The sequence below is a fragment of the Rhinatrema bivittatum genome, chromosome 4 (assembly GCF_901001135.1).
Source record: "Rhinatrema bivittatum chromosome 4, aRhiBiv1.1, whole genome shotgun sequence".
In the NCBI taxonomy this organism is placed as follows: Eukaryota; Metazoa; Chordata; class Amphibia; order Gymnophiona; family Rhinatrematidae; genus Rhinatrema; species Rhinatrema bivittatum.
In genome coordinates this window covers 138,724,742-138,745,130 of record NC_042618.1, presented here as the reverse complement: position 1 = coordinate 138,745,130, position 20,389 = coordinate 138,724,742, and the positions used below count along the sequence as shown (strand labels likewise).

General features: G+C 43.8%; 1 protein-coding gene across 2 annotated transcripts in view; it reads right to left on the bottom strand.

Moving 5' to 3' along the window:
- Nucleotides 1-20,389, bottom strand: part of SPTB (spectrin beta, erythrocytic) — a 273,420-nt gene that overhangs the window by 237,213 nt on the left and 15,818 nt on the right. For both annotated transcript variants that reach the window (XM_029598897.1, XM_029598898.1), the window contains exon 2: nucleotides 2,845-2,982. The gene's annotated coding sequence lies outside the window, so the exon portion shown is untranslated. The remainder of the gene's footprint in view (nucleotides 1-2,844; nucleotides 2,983-20,389) is intronic.

Sequence of the window (20,389 nt, the reverse complement as noted above, 5' to 3'; positions counted from 1 at the left end):
CTGGACTGGATGGTATACACCCTAGAGTTCTGAAAGAACTAAAAAATGAAATTTCAGACCTATTTCAATTCATTTGTAACCTATCATTAAAATCATCTTTTGTACCTGAAGGTGGTCATTGTAACCCCTATATTTAAAAAGGGCTCCAGGGGTGATCCGGGAAACTATAGACTGATGAGCCTGATTTCAGTGCTGGGAAAAATTGTAGAAACTGTTATAAAGAATAAAATCACAAAACATTTAGATAGACATGGTTTGATGGGACACAACCAGCATAGATTTACCCAAGGGAAGTCTTGTCTCACAAATCTCCTGCATTTTTTTGAAGGGGTGAATAGACGTGTGAACAAAGGTGAACCGGTAGTTGTGGTGTATTCAGATTTTCAGAAGGCGTTCAACAAAATCCTTCATGAGAAGCTTCTAAGAAAACTAAAATGTCATAAGATAGGAGACAATGTCTTTTTGTGGATTGCAAACTGGTTAAAAGGCAGGAAACAGAGAGTAGGATTAAATGGTCTGTTTTCACAGTGGAAAAAGGTAAACAGTGGAGTGCCTCAGGGATCTGTACTTCGATCAATGCTTTTTAATATATTTATAAATGATCTATAAAGGGGTACAATGAAGAGGTGATCAAATTCACAGATAACACAAAATTATGCAGTGTAGTTAAATCTCAAGCGATTGTGAGAAATTGCAGGAGGAAACTGGAAGATTGGGCTTCCAAATGATAGATGAAATTTAATGTGGACAAGTGCAAGGTGATGCAGATAGGGAAAAATAACCTTTGCTGTAGTTACACAATGTTAGGTTCTATCTTAGGAATTACCAACCAGGAAAGAGATCTAAGTACCATAGTGGATAATACATTGAAATTGTCAGTTCAATGTGCTGTGGCAATCAAAAAAGCTAACAGAATATTAGGAATTATTAGGAAGGGAATGGCAAATAAAATGGTGGATGTCATAATGCCTCTGTATCGCTCCATGGTGAGACCACACCTTGAATACGCTGTGTAATTCTTGTCGCCACATCTCAAAAAAGATATATTTGTACTAGTGAAAGTGCAGAGAAGGGTGACCAAAATGATAAGGGGCATGGAATGGCTCCCTTATGAGGAAAGTTAGGGCTGTTCAGTTTGGAGAAGCGACGACTGAGGGTGGGATATGATACAGGTCTACAAAATCATGAAAGGACTTGAAAGGTTAATGTAGATTGGTTATTTACTTTTGGGCATTCCATGAAGTTAGCAAGCAGCTCATTTAAAACAAATCAAAGACAATTATTTTTCACTCAGCACATAGTTAAGCTCTGGAATTCATTTCCAAAGGATTTGGTTACTGCAGTTAGCGTAACTGGGTTTGGATAAGTTTGGATAAGCTCCTAGAGGAACAATCCATAAAATGCTATCAATTAATTAATAAGCTATTAATTAATAAGCTGGAGATCTATTTAATGTTTGGGTACTTGCCTGGTACTTGCCACTTGGATTGGCCACTGTTGGAAACAGGCTGCTGAGCTTGATGGACCCTTGGTCTGACCCAGTATGGCAAATCTTATGTTCTTATGCTCTTAATCTACATGTTGACATTTACTGGTGAATTTTCAAGGAGTTGCGCCGGCCTTCCCTACAGAAAACTTCACTGTTCTGGCTGGCTTAACTACCTGAATTTTGAATAAGGACTATAAGTTATATACCTTTGGACTTTTAATGCTGTTGTAATTGTAAATTTGATTAGAACTGTATAATTGTTTCATATGGTATTGTTTTGCTTTAAATTTGTTGTAATCCACCTAAAGGCTATCATTAGTAAAAGGTGGTCTATAAAATGTCTATAAACATACACATGTAAATAGCATATACTCGCATATATGTTATCTTATAACCTCAAAATTACATGTAAGTAAGGCTACATGAATAAATTTGCTTGTATGAAAAAGGGGAGAGCCAAGGGTGTTTCAGGGTGGGGCCAACATTTATGCGAGTAGGTTGCTATTTTATAAACAATTTATGCTTGTAGGTTTGGCAGCTTACTCACATATATTTACACCTCCTCTATATCTGGAGTAAGTGATAATAAATGTCTTAAAAGTGAAATACTGACTGGGTGGGGGGTCAATTCAGGCTGGGTGGGTGAAATGGGTGAAATGGGTGAAATGGGGCAATTCAGGCTGAAGAGCCAGGAGGGTCTTCATGAGCTGCAGATAGACTGGGCGAACTGGTAGACTAATTGGTAAAACTGGTAATTTCATTGTCATGCGCATATTAGAAAATCTCCTGACCTACACATGAAAAAGCCAACTTTGGGGAGATGGTAAATGCGTGTAAATTACGCAGGTAAAATTTCCATGAATGTATTTCTTAAGTTAGATGTTTAAATATGCGAGTATAGCAGTTGCACACTTCTTACCTGCATAAATTCTGATTTATTTGACTAAATCTTGAAAGCGACATTTATCTGGACAAAGTCCAATTTATCTGGATAAGTAGCAACATTTAGCCATCACTTAGCTGAATAAATTGAAACTTATCCAGATAAGTGATTCTACGTAGCTGGATACATCGGAATTTATCTGAATAACTGCAATATATATATTTGCACATTATTTTTAAATGCATGTACATGTTGCAGGGTGCACTTATGTGTTTTTTATAATGTGTATATCAGATACACACAATTTATAAAATACAGGAGATTTTCATGTGTCCATATACACACGTGTGAGGGTGACTGAGCAAATCAGTTAGGCTGGAGAAGAAAACCACACTAACTTCAGCCTTTTCTAATGCAATTTCAAATTTTATTAACATACTCAGCACTTTAACATAATAGTAGACTGCCTTACCTCAGGACAGTATAGACACAAAACGTCAGAGAGGGTCAGGTGCTCCTTGCTCCTGGAGACGCAGGGCCTCCTGATCCCAGCTGGGCTCACCAATTTATTCTCCTTTGAACAGGGTTCCACCCACACAGATCTCTCCCTCTGTTGGATTTAAAGGGGGAAAATAGGGTCACTCCATCACAACACTTATATAGGCACATGCATGCATGTTTCAAAGTTATCCTCCCTGAGTCTTGAGGGTTAAGAGCATCATATAGAGAAATTGAGTTGATATATACTAAGGAGGCAACTACAGTCCAACCTTTAATGATATAATGGGGGTTTGAATTTAGGCTCAAGCTTTTTCAGTGATGGTATCTGTTTTATGTAACAAATTACCAATGGAGATTAGGCTGGAGCCTGATTACTTGTCATAATGGTAGAAAGGAATGTGGTGGGATGTCATGAAATATGGTTAGTTGTAAAAATATGATGGGGGAGCTATAAGAAGGTTATTTATGTATTTATTTATTTATTTGCATGTTTTATATACTGTCATTCCATGTGACAATCACTAGTTGATAATGGTTTACAGATAAAACATATAAAATATAATGTATGTTAAAAGATGGAAAACATTCAGAGAAACAGAGGAAATACAACGAAAGATATCAAATATGAAGACAGAGCAGGATTAAAGGGAATTGCAAGGGGGGAGGTTATTGTACAAGAAATATATAGGTTATCTGAGGCATGGGGAAATGGGTGTTTCAGTCAAGTGGAAGGCATTTTTGAATAGCCAAGTTTTTAAATCACTTTTGAATTTCTTTTTTTATATGTTAATATTCAAAGTTCTTCTGGCATGGAATTCTAAAGTTTTGGGCCAGCAATTGAGATTACTCTATCTCTAGTTAGAGTTAGGTGAGAGTCTCTTAAGTTCGGGATTTTGAGGAGGCCTTCATTCTGTGATCTGAAGGTTCATAGCGGTTGTGGGGTTTAAAAGTTATTCCTAATAGATCGTTGTTATTCCGGTTGATGTTATTAAATATTATTGTTAGAAATTTATAATGAATTCTTGACTGTACAGGAAGCCAATGTATCGCCATCAGTACTGGGGTGATGTGGTCAAATCTTCTTGCTCCAGACAATAGTCTAGCTGTAGCATTTTGCAGACGTTGCAAAGGTTTTAGGTGACTAGTCGGAAGACCTAGAAATAATGAATTACAGTAGGGATGTGAATCGTTTTAGGACGATTAAAATTATCGTCCGATAATTTTAATATCGTCTTAAACTGTTATGGAACACAATACAATAGAGATTCTAACGATTTATCGTTATAAATCGTTAGAATCGTGAGCCGGCACACTAAAACCCCCTAAAACCCACCCCCGACCCTTTAAATTAAATCCCCCACCCTCCCGAACCCCCCCCCCAAATGAGTTAAATAACCTGCGGGTCCAGCGGCGGTCCGGAACGGCAGCGGTCCGGAACGGGCTCCTGCTCCTCAATCTTGTTGTCTTCAGCCGGTGCCATTTTCCAAAATGGCGGCGAAAAATGGCGGCGGCCATAGACGAACACGATTGGACGGCAGGAGGTCCTTCCGGACCCCCGCTGGACTTTTGGCAAGTCTCGTGGGGGTCAGGAGGCCCCCCACAAGCTGGCCAAAAGTTCCTGGAGGTCCAGCGGGGGTCAGGGAGCGATTTCCCGCCGCGAATCGTTTTCGTACGGAAAATGGCGCCGGCAGGAGATCGACTGCAGGAGGTCATTCAGCGAGGGTTCCGGCGCCTCGCTGAACGACCTCCTGCAGTCGATCTCCTGCCGGCGCCATTTTCCGTACGAAAACGATTCGCGGCGGGAAATCGCTCCCTGACCCCCGCTGGACCTCCAGGAACTTTTGGCCAGCTTGTGGGGGGCCTCCTGACCCCCACGAGACTTGCCAAAAGTCCAGCGGGGGTCCGGAAGGACCTCCTGCCGTCCAATCGTGTTCGTCTATGGCCGCCGCCATTTTTCGCCGCCATTTTGGAAAATGGCGCCGGCTGAAGACAACAAGATTGAGGAGCAGGAGCCCGTTCCGGACCGCTGCCGTTCCGGACCGCCGCTGGACCCGCAGGTTATTTAAGTCATTTGGGGGGGGTTCGGGAGGGTGGGGGATTTAATTTAAAGGGTCGGGGGTGGGTTTTAGGGGGTTTTAATGTGCCGGTTTTGCGATTTTTAGATTTTTAGATTTTTCACGATTTTTCACGATTTTTCACGATATTTTACCCCCCCAAACGGCAACAATACGATTCCCTCCCCCTCCCAGCCGAAATCGATCGTTAAGACGATCGAGGACACGATTCACATCCCTAAATTACAGTAGTCAAGGTTAGAGAAAATAAAGGATTGTAAAACTGTTCTTAAATCTGTAGTGTTTACTAGAGGTTTTAATCAGCTCAAAATCCAAAGCGTGTAGAAACCAGATGTAATTAGTTTGCTTATGTGGATTTTCATTGTTAAATTTTCAACAATTTGGACACCTAGATCTCTCACTTGAGTTATGGAGTTACTTTGCAACTTCTGAGATCTATCTCTGGGGGTATAGTTCTTTGTGGGTTGTGGCTCAACCAGATTATTTCAGTTTTATTGGGGTTCATCGAGAGTTTCCATTGAGCTAATTTTTCTTTTATTTTAATCATATATTCAGAGATTAGAGATGTGTTTTCAAAAGATTTTGTTAGGGGGATATAGAATTGTAGAACATCTGCATTAAGGAAAATGTTTAAACCCAGGTCTGTCAGTAATTTGCATATGGGCAGCATGTAGATATTAAATAATGTTGCTGATAGGGCAAATCCTTGGGGTAAAACAGTTGTGATTTGGAAGATGTCAGACAAGTAATTATGTAGTTTTATTTGGAATGATCTGTGTGTGAGGAAAGAGGTGAACCATTTTAGTACAATTCCGTCAATCCCAATGTTTTTCAATTGTTGGCAAAGCCGGCTATGGTCCACAGTGTCGAAGGCAGCTATTAGATCAATCAGGGCATAGCAGTATGATTCATTTGAGTCAAAACTTGTAAAATTGGTCAGTTAAGGATTGGAGAAGAGTTTCAGTTGAGTGGTTTTTCCGGAATCCAAATTGGTTAGGGTAAAGTGTCTTATTGTCTTCAAGATGGTTTTCAAGTTGGGTCAGGACTGCTTTTTCAAGTATTTTTGCAATGAAGGTTAAGTTGGAGATTGGACAGTAGTTATTCCAATCATCAAGACTTCCAGATTTGTTTTTTAAAATAGATTTTATAATTGCTTGTTTTAGGCCATGGGGCATATAACCTTCCGTAAGTATATCAGAGCAGACTGCACTTTGAAATAATCTCACATCAAACAAAAAGTGCAGGAGGAGGGTCAATCCTGACAAAAGACTCCGAATGGATTTTGAAAGTAGATAAAGGTTTTTATTCATTTATGAGGCAACTCCACTGATTCAAATCCCAAGCACTGCTTAACGGCGTCCCCCGACACGGTCCCGTGTTTCGCCTAGGGCTGCATCGGGAGGGTAACGCCAACTGGGTTTCTCAATAGAAAGGCTAAAACAAATTAAACAAAACGTCAGGATGCTATATAGGACTTACGCCGAGTAAAAATACAAACAATGATCATTCACAATAACTCTTACCTGACAGCTTGGTTTTCTGAATTCTGACAGGGAGCGCACTAACCCTAGACGCTGTCAGATATTTGAAGAATAGCAGTGGCGCCAAAATCACAGGTGAACCAATGACGTGGGAAAATTATCCCCGTTCATTGGTTCCCGTTCCTGTGAGGTGCCCTAGCAGCATAGTATGTGACCAGTACTGACTGTGAGAGATCTTATGTAAACAGAAACCATTCTATCTCCCGATTGAGTCCCTTGGGGGTTACTGAATCTAGGGTAAATATCCACCGCTGTGGCTTTAGAGCATTCTTCAGTGTTCAATTTGTCATCTAGACCACTTTCAACCCTTGAACTGAAGGTATTAACCAAGGGTTTGTCATTTGTCCCCACGGTACCTATGAACTTATTTGATTATAAAGTACATATTTACCGGTTTTGTAGACTGTTGAAGATTAAGCAATTTTTTGCTGATGTCCCCTCACCCTCTGACCATTCTTTAGTTCGGCCGAAGTCAAGGTGGATCCCCCCGGGCCCTGGCGATCCGCTTCTCGTAACTTTTGAGAGGCTGGTGGACCAGGATCTGAGGGGGCTGGCCTCTGCCCGGCATTATACTCAATTTAACCTTACCAGACAGGAATCTCAAGCGTTGGTAAATTTGCAGAATGACCCTTCCATTATAGTAAAGCCAGCGGATAAGGGTGGGGGCATAGTCATACAAGATAGGGATGATTACCTGTTGGAAGCTACACGTCAACTTTCTGACACCTCCTTTTATCAAGTACTTTTGGAGGACCCTACCCCACAGCTACTCCAGGAGATTAAGGTGATTGTGGAGCAGGCAGTTGACCGCCGCATTTTAACTCCTAGAGAGGCTAAATTTTTGATCACTGACCACCCTATTATTCCGGTTTTTTACACGGTACCTAAGGTTCACAAGGATCTTCAACATCCACCTGGCCGTCCTATCGTGGCCGGCATCGGTTCATTATTGGAACCCTTGTCTCAATTTGTGGATCTTTTTCTCAAGCCATTTGTACCACAGATCAGGTCTTACATAAGGGACTCAGCGCACTTTATCACACTTTTACATTCCACCCCGTTTCCCACGGAACCGTTTCTGTTAGTCACCTTGGACATAGTCTCTCTCTATACCAACATTCCCCAACTAGAGGCTCTTAGGATCATCGAGAAAGTATTAAACACTCGTACAAATCCCCAGAGAATTCCAACTTCATTGTTAGTCACGCTGGCATCTTTAGCCCTCACACAAAATTATTTCAGATTTCAGGACAAATTTTATCTACAGGTAAAAGGCACGGCGATGGGGGCCACTATGGCCCCCAGTTTAGCCTGCCTTTTCGTGGCAGAGTTTGAAGACTCCCAGATATATCCATCAGAAGGGTTTCAATACATTGCAACCTGGTTAAGATTTATTGACGACGTGTTTATGGTCTGGCTAGGTACAGAAATACAGTTGTTTCTCTTTATTGATTGGCTTAATGCCCAAGACTCTAATTTGCAATTTAATTTCAGTTGGCATCAATCACAGATAGCCTTTTTAGACATTACAGTCTTAGTTCACAATGCCCAATTTCTGACCACTATCCATCGTAAAGACACAGACAGAAACACACTTTTGGAGTTTCACAGCTGTCATCCTAGCCCCTTAAGAAGCAACATCCCCACGGGTCAATTTTTCAGACTTCGTAGGTTATGTTCCACCCGTGAAGAGTTTCTCCTTCAGGCAGAAATCATGTCAGCGCGGTTTCTGACCCGTGGATATCCTAAGCGGGTAGTCAGGCGAGCCATGAAACGGGCCTTATTTACTAACCGTGATTTGCTGTTTCTCCCACATTCTAGCTCTGATACCCCAGTTACAAACTGTATTTTGCCATTCTCTACACTTAGTCGTCAAGTCACAATCATGATCCGCAAACACTGGCGTGCACTTTCCATGCAGTTGGTATTCCCTGGCCCCCTACGGTTCACGTACCGGCGGGGAAAAAATTTACGCGACAAACTTGTTCATGCAGACTTAGTGCAGCAACGGTATCCACCCACCATATTCGGACACCACCCCTGTGGGCATTGTACAGTCTGTTCATACACACAATCTACCACTTCATTCATTCATCCAACATCTCATAGAGTTTTTCCACTTCGCTCCTATTCTGACTGCACCGCCTCAGGAGTCATCTACGTGATCATTTGTCCGTACCCTCTAATATACGTAGGCAAAACCACGAGAATGGTTAAAACACGCATCATAGAGCATTGCTCTAACATCCGGCACGCAAGAGAGAACGAACCCTTGGTAGAACATTGGGTAAACAAATCTCATAACCTCGCCGACCTCAAGTTCAGTGTCATTGAAGTGTTCCCACGTCCTGCTCGAGGGGGGTGTTATGCAGAACAGTTAGGACGCATTCAACAGCGGTGGATATTTACCCTAGATTCAGTAACCCCCAAGGGACTCAATCGGGAGATAGAATGGTTTCTGTTTACATAAGATCTCTCACAGTCAGTACTGGTCACATACTATGCTGCTAGGGCACCTCACAGGAACGGGAACCAATGAACGGGGATAATTTTCCCAAGTCATTGGTTCACCTGTGATTTTGGCGCCACTGCTATTTTTCAAATATCTGACAGCGTCTAGGGTTAGTGCGCTCCCTGTCAGAATTCAGAAAACCAAGCTGTCAGGTAAGAGTTATTGTGAATGATCATTGTTTGTATTTTTACTCGGCGTAAGTCCTATATAGCATCCTGACGTTTTGTTTAATTTGTTTTAGCCTTTCTATTGAGAAACCCAGTTGGCGTTACCCTCCCGATGCAGCCCTAGGCGAAACACGGGACCGTGTCGGGGGACGCCGTTAAGCAGTGCTTGGGATTTGAATCAGTGGAGTTGCCTCATAAATGAATAAAAACCTTTATCTACTTTCAAAATCCATTCGGAGTCTTTTGTCAGGATTGACCCTCCTCCTGCACTTTTTGCATATAACCTTCCTCAAGGGCAAGGTTGACTAGCGTTGTGCTCGTAGGGGTTATTGACTGGTTTATTTGTTTTAGTAAAGTTGCTGGTATCGGATCAAGGGGATGTGTAGCAGGTTTTAGTTTAGCAATAATTTTGCTTATCTCCAGTTTTGATTGTCAAATGATGACCATTTATCTTGTGCCGATAAATCTTCTGTTGCTATCAGAGAGTAGAAATAGATGATTTGTTGATTCAGCATTTTTCTCTTCTCACTACAACAGATCAATTGCTCTCTCCTCCCTCTTCTCACCTCAGGGCTCAAATGTTCTCTTTGCCCTTTTCTCATTTCAGCAGTTCAATTGCTCTTTCTTGTTTCTTCTCACCTCACCTCGGCAGTTTACATGCTGTGACCTGCCTCTTCTCACCTCGGATTGTAGTTGCTCTCTTCTCACTTGTCTCACTTTGGCAAGTCTCTATCTTCTTACTTAGACAGGTCAGTTGCTCTCACCTGTTTCTTTTTACCTCTCCACAGTAGTTTTGATGTTCTCTCCTCTCTCCGTGGCAGCTTAATTGTTCTCTACCCCTACTTCACACAATCAGAGCTTGATTGCTTTTTCCACTCTCTTCATACCACTGTTGCAGTTCAGTAGTTTAGCTCCCCTCTCTCTCCTCTCTCCACAGGGTCAATTTTCTCCTCCCTCCTCTCACCACAGCAGTGGCTTTTTCCTCTCTCTCTCATGGAAATATGAGTGCATCAGTCATCCACACCTTTCCCTGATCTTTTCATTGCTACTAAGAATGCAATAAATGTCATAGCAATTATAATTAAAAGGCTTAGGAGCCTATGGAATAAAACTTGCAAAACATTTAATCAACATATTAAAAAGCCATTTAACAAGTGATGCAATAAGATGTAGTGTTCTTATGGTAAACGTTATTCTCCTACATCAAAATGCAAAATTGACTGGCTAAATAGGATGAGCATGTTAATTACAAGGGCATGCTAAACAGCATAAGATTGTTAAACCGAGCATATGCAGATCTCTTTTCCTCTTGCTGGCTTCTAAGGAGCATACAATTAAGTTTAACACATAGGGACTGCTTGTCCTTGTAGAAAGCAGAAGTGAGAGACCTATTACACTCCAGGTAAGGAGGTCAAGGAAGAATGGAGAGCTTCAGGAGAGCAGAAAACTGATATCAATGCATGTTGTTCAGAGCCAGCTGACTTATATGTCAATAACGATCCTGGTGTTAAGAGGATGTAGATGGGGAAATAAAGGAGCCTGCACTGGGAAGACCCAAGAAGGACATCAGCATCTAAGCGGTACCAGTCTGGGGAAAGCGGCAGGCAGCCTCCACCTTCCACTCCAGCTGTACTGTCAAGAAGGAAGCAAGTTCAAAAAGGTTCCAGGTTGGCAACCTGTTGGAAAAATCACCACTACAACTGGCCATTCTCCCCTCTACAACAAGGGTGGGCAAACTAAGGCTTACAGGCCAAATCTGCTCCATCAACATCTTTCTTCCAGCCTGCTTACCTCTGCCAAAGCTGTATTATGTGCAGCCTGCCAACGCTGACTCGTCTGCCCAAGCGTCCAAGGTCATCATCGAAGGCCTGAGTTACCCTTGATGATGCACTGAAAAGCGAGACATCTGACCTTCAATGATGATGTCAGGCATACAGGGAAGTAGGTCGTCAGAGCATTGGTGCAGGTGCTTTTTCTGTGTAAACCTATCAGATGCAGCAAGAACCTCCTTGTGCTTAACAGCTGCAACTTGCAGAAGTGGCAGCCAGCTTTTCAGCCTGCTTCCTCTGCTGATTTCTTCCCTCCCTCAGCCCTGAAGGTAAGGGCTGGAACATTGGCTGGGGGGGGGGGGGGTTTGCAAAGGGAAAAGTTCTTGTAGCCCGGGGTCTGCTCTCTCCTCAGCAGAGCCGTAGCCAGGCTATTTGGCACCTATGGCCAAGTAAAAAAGGACGCCTTCAGCTGAACATAACACACGACCCCCACGAGCCAGAAAACTCTGTTAAGTAGGGCTTTCATTTTCATTGTTATTTTGATCCAGCAGTTTCCTCCTGCACTTATGGGCTTCCAGTTCAATCGGAACCAATACAGGGATCCTGGCACCATAACCCTACATTCAAAAACTGAACTGGAAACCCCAGGAAACCAGATTCTGCATGCCATGCAACACCAGAGAAAGAGAAACAGAAATACATTTCCTCCTGTGTTGTGCAAAATAAGATATCATGAGCTGCATATTCCCAAAGTCGGCATAGTCCATCCACTAAACTGAATATAAAATGCTTTTTCTACTCTGGCTGTCTGTACTTTTATTTTTCTAATCACTTTGGTCCTCATCTTTTTTTATTGCTTTCCTCTTCTTGGTCTCCTAACTCCTTTACCGGGTCTCCTGTTCAAGTTCTGTTTTATCTCTCTCCTGTCTTTTCAGTGCCTCCCCTATGCCTCTGTCTAATATCAATCTTTCCCTTTTCTTCTTTTACTTCCTTCTCTTTATCTCTGTCTCTCAATTCACTCATCTAGATTTCATTCCCCCCTTCTCTCCCTCCAGTTCTCTGTGCCAATCCTACACCTCCCTATATTGCCCCCTCTATCCTCCATCTTCCCCTCACTGAGTTTCTCCTTTTACCATCTCCAGCTCACCTTGTCCTTCTTTTCAACAGCTGCATCTTTTCTTGTGCTCTTGAAAACCCCTCATCTCCAAATCCTCCTCTTCCCCTCCCCCCTCGCTCATCTTCCACGGTCATCTTCCAACCAATCATGCCTTCTACTCTTCCCTAGGGCTGGTGTATAGGTATTAAGCACCCTAGGTGAAATTTATAGCCTTGCACCCACCTCCTCCCCAGATGCACCCTCCCCATACACAATTCAAAATCTTTCATTTATAATAACAGCTTTTACATGAGAAAGGACTTTGAGGTAAAAAAAAATCACTTATCACATGTTTATTATATGTATATGTACTGCTGTGGTGCCAAACTGAAACCCTGCAAAAAAAATAAAAAAGACACTTGGAACCCATATGGTATTAGGTCTATGGCAGTGCATGTTGGGTGTGGGTTTCACCCTTGGAAAACCATGTATTGAATTGCAATTACAGTGGACCCTCGAGTTACAACCTGCTTGACTTACAAACAACTTGAGTTACAACCAAAATTTTAGTTTTGAATTACAACCAAAGTCTTGAGTTACAACCTGAATGCCAGCCGAGGCCATGTGTATATGTTCGTGCTTGCAGTTTCTTCTAACTGGGCATTTTTTCCTGTCAATCACATTTTTTTGGGCTTGGTGGGTGGGACTTCTGCTCTGCTGTTGCAGTGATTGGCTGCTGCTGCTGCTGCCGATGAGGCCTGTCCATCTCAGGTGCTCCCAGAGCTGCAAATGTTCACAGGAGCACATAGGCAGACCCGGCTTGGCAATGCAGCAAGCAACAGCATCACTGGTGACCAAGGAAGCTTCTGTGCAGCAGCAGAAAGGGAGTGTAGCACTCAGCTGGCTACAGCAAGGTATCAGGAGGGGAGGAGCGAGTATGCTTGGAGGGGGAAATGAGTGTTTGGGGGCCAGAGATGTGCTCTGAGGGGGTGGGGAAGGGGGAAATGCTCTCCCTCCTCCCTTCCTGCAAGCCAAAGATGTCAACTTGAATAGTGAGTACAGTATGAAATTGTTGTTTCTGGTAGGCTAGACACATTTTATAACCTTTGGTGAGTACACTAGGAAAATTATAGGTGTTTCTGGTAATTACGCACATTATACAACCCTTTTTTATTATGAAAATGTTAGGTAAGGGGTGCTTTGGAAGGTTCAGAATGCATTATGGGTATTTCCTTTATTTCTTACGGAAAAAATAGTCTTGACTTACAACCAACTTGAGTTACAACCAGCCCTCTGGAACGAATTGAGTTCGTAAATCAAGTGTCCACTGTACAATATTGTAAATCTCCCATATCAGGACAGCCCTAACTTCCAGCACTCAGATAGTAAATATCCTACTTATAAAAGGCAACACTATATAACAGCAGGTCCTAAAACACCAATATACCTCCTATTAGGAAAACAAAGCAAGCCAGGCTGCTATTGATCCTTTCACAGATAATACACGCTAGCAGAATACCTCACTTCTGTCATATGTATAGAACATAGACAGACCCTCACTAAATACAAAATAAAGAGACCATAAATTATAGAAAGAAATGTGAACTGGAAACCACAAAAAATCAGACTCTGTATGCAGTGCAACAAGGGAAAAACAGAAACATCGCCATTCATCATAAAATATCAAACAATAAAATAAAGAAATATAAAACATCAATCATAATAGTAAAACCATATTAATAAAAAGAAATATTTCAAAACAGCTGACAAATAGAACGGCATCCAGTAATTAAAAACTCATATAAAACTTTTCCATATGGCAATAAAATATTTCAAAACAGAAGATACATTAAATATTACTCAATAATTAAAACTAACAGGGATAAATAAATCCCCTGATTTCCATACCTGGGAACTTTTGATTTCCAGATGCTCTAAGATTGTCGTGAATTAGCAGGGTGGTGGGGGGAGCTGTTTGTTGCATACAAACATTCTCCCCTCTCTCTAACACAAACATGCTCATTCACTCTCTCACACACATACACACACATATGCATTTGCTCAATCTCTCTTATATGCATAATCATGCGCACGCTTGTTTTCTCTTTTACATATACAATTATACACATAAAATGCTTGTTTGCTCTCACACATGCTCAATTATATACACGTGCTTGTTTGCTCTCACACATGCTTAGTCATGCACCCAAATGCTCGTTTGCTTTCTCACATGTTCAATCATACACACACATGCTCTTTCAATCTCACATGCTCAGTCATGCACACACACACATATTACACACATGCGTGTTCACTCTCTCTCACACATGCTCAATCACAAACACACATACACATGCTTTTTCTTTCTCTCTCTTTCTCTTTGTAGGGGCAGAATAGGAGGCCTTTGTTTTGTTTTGGGTTTTTTTTTAGTCTGTGGGCCATGCTCTTTTAAAATGCGGGGGAGCTGAAGGAGGCCCATGTTACTTCATGGGCTGGCTCCTCCCGACTTCCAGGAGGTGGAAGGTGGATGCTGTTTTTGTTGATCTGTGGGCCGCGCTCATTCTGACTGCTGAGTTGGGGCGGGAAGCCGATGCAGCTCCAAGGGCAGTACTACTTCAGGCTGCGGGAATGGGACAAGAGGCCGATGTTTTGTTTTCACGGCTCACGCTCTCCCTAAATGCCGTGAAGGAGGCCAACACTGCTTGGCAGAGTGTGCTCCTGACTTCCGGGGATGGGAGGCCCGTGCTGCATCTTGCAGCTTCATGGGCCCCTCTGCAACTGACTGCACAGGAGCAGGGGGCAACGTGGGGTGATTTTTTTTTGTCCCAATTTGGGGGCCACCGCCACTCTACCCCCGCCCGGACTCCAGAAGCAAGTACAGCAGCTCTTCTCCCCCTGGCAACTGAGCTCTTGAGGCGCCAAAATTCAACAGTAGAGGGGAGGCCGGCGGATTGTCTATCAAATTTTGAAAGTGACGGGGCCCCTCGAGGATGGCACCTATGGCCAAGGCTATATCGGCCCTAGGCTGGCTATGGCTCTGCTCCTCAGACCTGGGGGGGGGGCTTGGATTTGGAGGCAGCCTGCAATTAAGTACAAATCACGGTGTGGAGGAAGAGCTGCTGCAAAACCGCAGGGACTGGGGGGGAGCCAGGCACAGCAAATTAACTTTCAGATTGGAATAAACCGCTGGGGCAGGGGAAAGAGTCACAGTAATAATATCAAGGGATAGGGTGGGGTGCAGTGGGGAGATGGACCCAGCAAGTTAATCCTCAGGCTGAACCAGGCTAGGGAGAATTTTTGTTTTCACCTGTGGGGACTTAACCTGCTGGGGAGAAGAGGGAAGAAAGGGCCTAGGCGGCAAGGCAAGGAAGGGAAAGGGATGGTAGTGAAATAAAGAAGGCAGTAATAAAACATCAGTAAACTGTGTGTATTTCTAACGTTTCCTTTCTCTTGAGGGGCTCCAAGGGATACCCCCCCCCCCCAACTCGAGAATCTCCAAAGGAGACCGCACATGCTCAAAGAGCTCCAAGGGGGGGGGGGTCCCAGCCTCTGGCGTGGATGAGAACTTGTAATGTGGCCCAAGCACAAAAAATGTTTGCCCGCCCTGCTCTACCAAAACCAGCTGCACCTCACAGCTTTGCTTCTGCCTCAGAGCTTACAGACAGGAAAGCTCTGCATTCAAATCAAAACAATTGGTTAGCTCCAAAAACCTTTTGAGGATCAGACAGCTCTTCAATCTCATGCCTCTGAATGTCTTCAGTCAGTGGTGGTTTTCTGCCAGGTCAAGCCAAGTCACCGGCCTGGAAACGTTTAGAATTTGCTGTCTTTTCCTCATCGCAGCTGGAGTGGAAGGTGGGAGCCGCCGCTGGCCCCAATCTGGTACCACATTTTTTTCTCCTTCAGAAAACTACCACTGCCTACAAGAACAATATCTATTCCTGGAGGAATCCTGCAGAAGGCAGAATTTCCGCAGATTTCCACCCTCAGGCACATTTTACCTCCACCGTGCGCAGAATCCGGCAAGGCCCCGCCGCCGCGCAGAGGATGTTCCCCGGCGGGCTGGCAGCAACGCAGCGTTTGGCTCTGCAAGCACACAGGTAGAGGAGGGGGTCTCCAAAGAAGGTGCAGGACCTTAAAGCATAGCATGTGGCAGGCTCACGGGAGCAGGGCAGTGAAAAAAAGGCCTTGATCCGAGAGCCTGCCTGAAGACGCGGGGCCTCGGAAGAAGCAGCTGAAGGAGGCCCTGTGCACGCTGGGCCACTGGAACAGCTGAAGGAGATCAGAGCAGCTGAAGGAGGGACTGCCCCAGCTGCCTGAATGCGGAGTTCCTTCGGTAAGCTAACCTGAAGGTTCTAGGCTTTTATCCTTGTAGGCTACCATTTCTTTTACGATTGACCCATTGCAAAAGGAAAAACATAATTCAGAGAGTAATAAAAACCTGACCTCCTCATTTACAGCAGCAGCAACTATAGCCTGGATTTTAAAGGCCCTGTGCGTAAATTTCGGGAGTAACGCGTGTGGCTGGGCCCTGCGCGCGCCGCATGCATTTTCTAAAGGGCCCGGCCACCCACGTAACTACCGATACGCACCAAAGTGCCAGGCCTAAAGAAAGGGGCGGGGCAGGGGCATGGTCTGGTGGGGGAGGGGCAGGGACAGAGCCATTAGACACTGCCCCAGGGAAGTGTGTGCCGGAAGATACTTCTGCTCCAGAGGAGCAGTAAGTATGGAAACAAAAAAATAGGGGATAGTTAGGTTTAGGTTAGGGGTCAGGGAGGAGAGGGGAAAAGGTAGGAAGGGTAGGGTTAGGGTTAGGGAAGTTCCCTCCCAATCCGCTCCTTAATTGGAGCGGACTGGGAGCGAACTGGTCTGGATCAGATCGTGTTGCCACGAGTACTTAATAAAATCCTCCCTCCCGCAAGCGTGAGTCGCGGGCCGCCCGAATATGCACGCGTGGATGTTAAAATCCGGCGCGCATGTGTGCGCGGATATCATATTTTATAACATGCGTGCGGCAACACGCGCATGTATAATAAAATACATAAATAAATAAATGCGTAATAAATAAATAAATAAATAATAAATGCGCAGGTATAATAAAAAAAAAAAATAAATAAATAAATAAATATACAAAAGCAAATAAATAAATAAATAACTGTACAAAAAAATGACTGTCTTTTCATAATTGTGGCGTGGGGGACTCACTCCAGTGAAGTCAGGATAGTGTGTCCAGCCGCAACTAGGCAACAATGTAATCACCACGGGACCACCCAATCCGACGTCCCTTACAGCCTACCTGACCTCCACACTCATACATGATCTCATCCCTGAGCCCTCCTCTTCAGCTTCGTTGGATTTGAAACCTGCCACCCTTACATTGGGATACAGCACCCCATCCACTTACGGCACCCTAGGGAGCCACCTAGTCTGCCTAATGTTCTCACCGACTCTGGCTGAAGTGTACAATATTTAAATGTCAAAAGCGCTTGGGTTTTCTGCTTTTGCTGTTCTGATACTAATGCAATTATTCAGCCAGTTGGGGAGGGGGAAGGTGTGAGATAAGACGCTGTCTGGGTAACACACAGAAAGTAAAGAAGAAAGTGAGTCCTGACTATTGTAAGGGGAAACACATGTTGGTTCTCAGGGAGATCTGCTGCTTTATTTTTATTTAAAAAAAAATATATAGGTGTGGACATTTTGACAGTCCCCAATGGCTACAAAACTAGCCCTTTTTTTTAAACCTGTTTTGTCAGATGTGGTGCACCTGACGGAGAGCAAGGCCCTACCAGTCAAGGGGTCCTGCCTGGATCTTTCCCCCCCACCCAAAGCACCAATATAAGTACAAACATGATTTTTTACTTAGTCACTGGAGGCGGAAGCTGCTTCTGCATTTCAAAGCAAGAGAAGCGTGAGGGTGCAAGTGAGTCCACGAGCGTGAATGAAAGTGTGATTGAGTCCATGAATATGTGCATGAGCGTGACAGAGTGCAAACGAGTTTGTGAGCATGCATATGAGCATGAGAGTGCACGAGTGAGTCCATGAACATGCATGTGAGCGTGGGAGTGCACGAGTGAGTCCATGAACATGCATGTGAGCGTGGGAGAATTCCTCCTACATTTACTTCCTTTCATCCTCATCCAATGATCCCTTTCCCATGAAAGAGACCTTACTCTTAATAGGATATAGTAGATGTCCTGGGAAGAATTCTCAACGCAGGTTTGAGGAGCAGAGCAAAGGTCAAGATGACTTGGCTTAACTGAAAAAACAAGCAATGAAGAAGCAGGTGCCTTCCCCTCCTAGTCACAAGAGAAGCCATTTTTGTTTGCCAACTCGATAGGACAAGACTGTGCTGCTACCATATATATGATTTGCCATTTCCTGGCAGAATTTAAGAGGATGAACTTGGGTTGAGTGGAGAGGGATAAGTATTTTTCTTTCACTGGGATAAAGAAAAACACTGCCTTATGGATGGTGAAATAATACTTTGTTTGTCATGACAGGTCAATTTACAAATCAGTTTGGAAATGTCAGAACCAATACTTCTCAATATAGCCAGCCAGGTCAAGAAGTCACCAAGAATCAAAGAGATGTTCATTCTTTTGCACATCATGATCGGCCTTCACATGCATCAAAAACATCTACACCAAGATGTCATATTTGAGAATTCTCTGAAAAACCGCATGCATATTGGAATAAATTGTTCTGCATATCTTGCAATGTTGTTTTCCATCATGATCACCAGAGCCATAGTGTGCCTATGGCTAATATGACCACGGCCATAGGTGCCGCTACCAAAAAGCACCATGTGCAACGAGAGCAGTATGGCTGGCCGCTGGTGGATCCTCACCAAAAGAAATGCAGCACAGCCCTGTCAAAATTGACAGTGTGGTTAGTGAGCAGAAAAGCAGAGCAGTCCCACTAGCAACCCTGCTGATTATGGCCCGGCGAAGCGCGTAAAGCCCCGGGACATGTCTAAGTCCCGGGGCTTTCAAAAAGGGGCAGAGAGGGGGCGGGGTGGGGTGGGGTCAGAGGCTTCCAGCATAGCGGCCATTTGCCGCTTTGCCAGGGAATCGCGTGCTGGCAACAGGGTAGGGCAATTTTTTTGGGGGAGGGGTTAGCTTAGGGCTGGGGGTGGGGGAGTTAGGGGAAGGGAAGGGAGGGTAGGGTGGGGGGGGGAAGGAATGGGGGAAGGCAGCGCGATTTTTATAACATGCACACGCAGGTCTTAAAATCTACCCCTAATTGTTCTGAATTTTTCTTTTTATTGGTATGGCTTTACTAATGTTGCTTTATGAGGAATGGTAATGGTTCTGTTTTTTACATTGTTGCAGAGCATACAGAATTTGACTTTTTGCAATTTCCAGTTCAATTTTTGTCTGTACATTTCTATTTTTACTGAATGGTCTCTTTATTCTATACATGAGGGTCTATCTGTGTTTTGCATGTGTGACTGAAGTGAATTATTCCATTAGTATGTAGTTTCTATGAATCTATAGCAGTTGGCTTGTTCTATTTTTCTAATAGGGGGTTTATTACTATTTTAGGCCTGGCATAATATTTATAGTATTAACTTTCATAGATAAGGTTGTTGCTGTTTGAGTGCTGGCAGTTAGCGCTATTTTTATATAGAAATTCTTTTTACGTCTGGTTCTCTGAGGGTCACGCACATGCCCAATACGCATTACAGTAGGCCTAATACCATATAGGTTCCAAGCGCCTATTGCTTTTTTGCAGGGTTTTCTGGTTAGCACCTCAGCACTGCATGTAAATATAATATATGTATTGTAAGTGATATTTTTACCTCAGAAGACTGCTTTGAATTTTCTTTTTTTGTGTAAAATCTGTTCCCTGTACGTACCAGGATCAGTCCAGACACCTGGGTTGTGACTCCGCACCAGCAGATGGAGACAGAGCAAAACTTGTCGGGCATCCCTACATATAGTAAGGCGCCACCCACAGCTCGTCAGTCTTTCTCTGTCTCCAGCAGATGGGGCAGGTCCACCCACAGTCTCGATTGATCCTGGTTAGTTAGCTAGTCAGGGGATTTTGATAAATAAATAAATAAATAAAAATAATAAAAAGAAGAAGTGAAGAAGAAAGAAATCTGCAGTAAGCCGCGGAAGCCCGAGTCCTGGAAGCCTCCCAGGGGGGTTGCAAGGTCCTGAGGGGACCATCCCCCTCTGGTTGAGGCCGCTGCTGGGGTTGAGAACCCGGCCAGGACTGGCAGCAGCGTCGGGGGTGACACCGGGGAGCCCGGTTCACTCACCCCCGCTGGACAGGAGGAATCAGGACCAGGGCCAGCGGCGAGTACAAAAAAAAAAAAAAAAATAGTTTTTGTTTTTGTTTGTTCGTGCGGCTC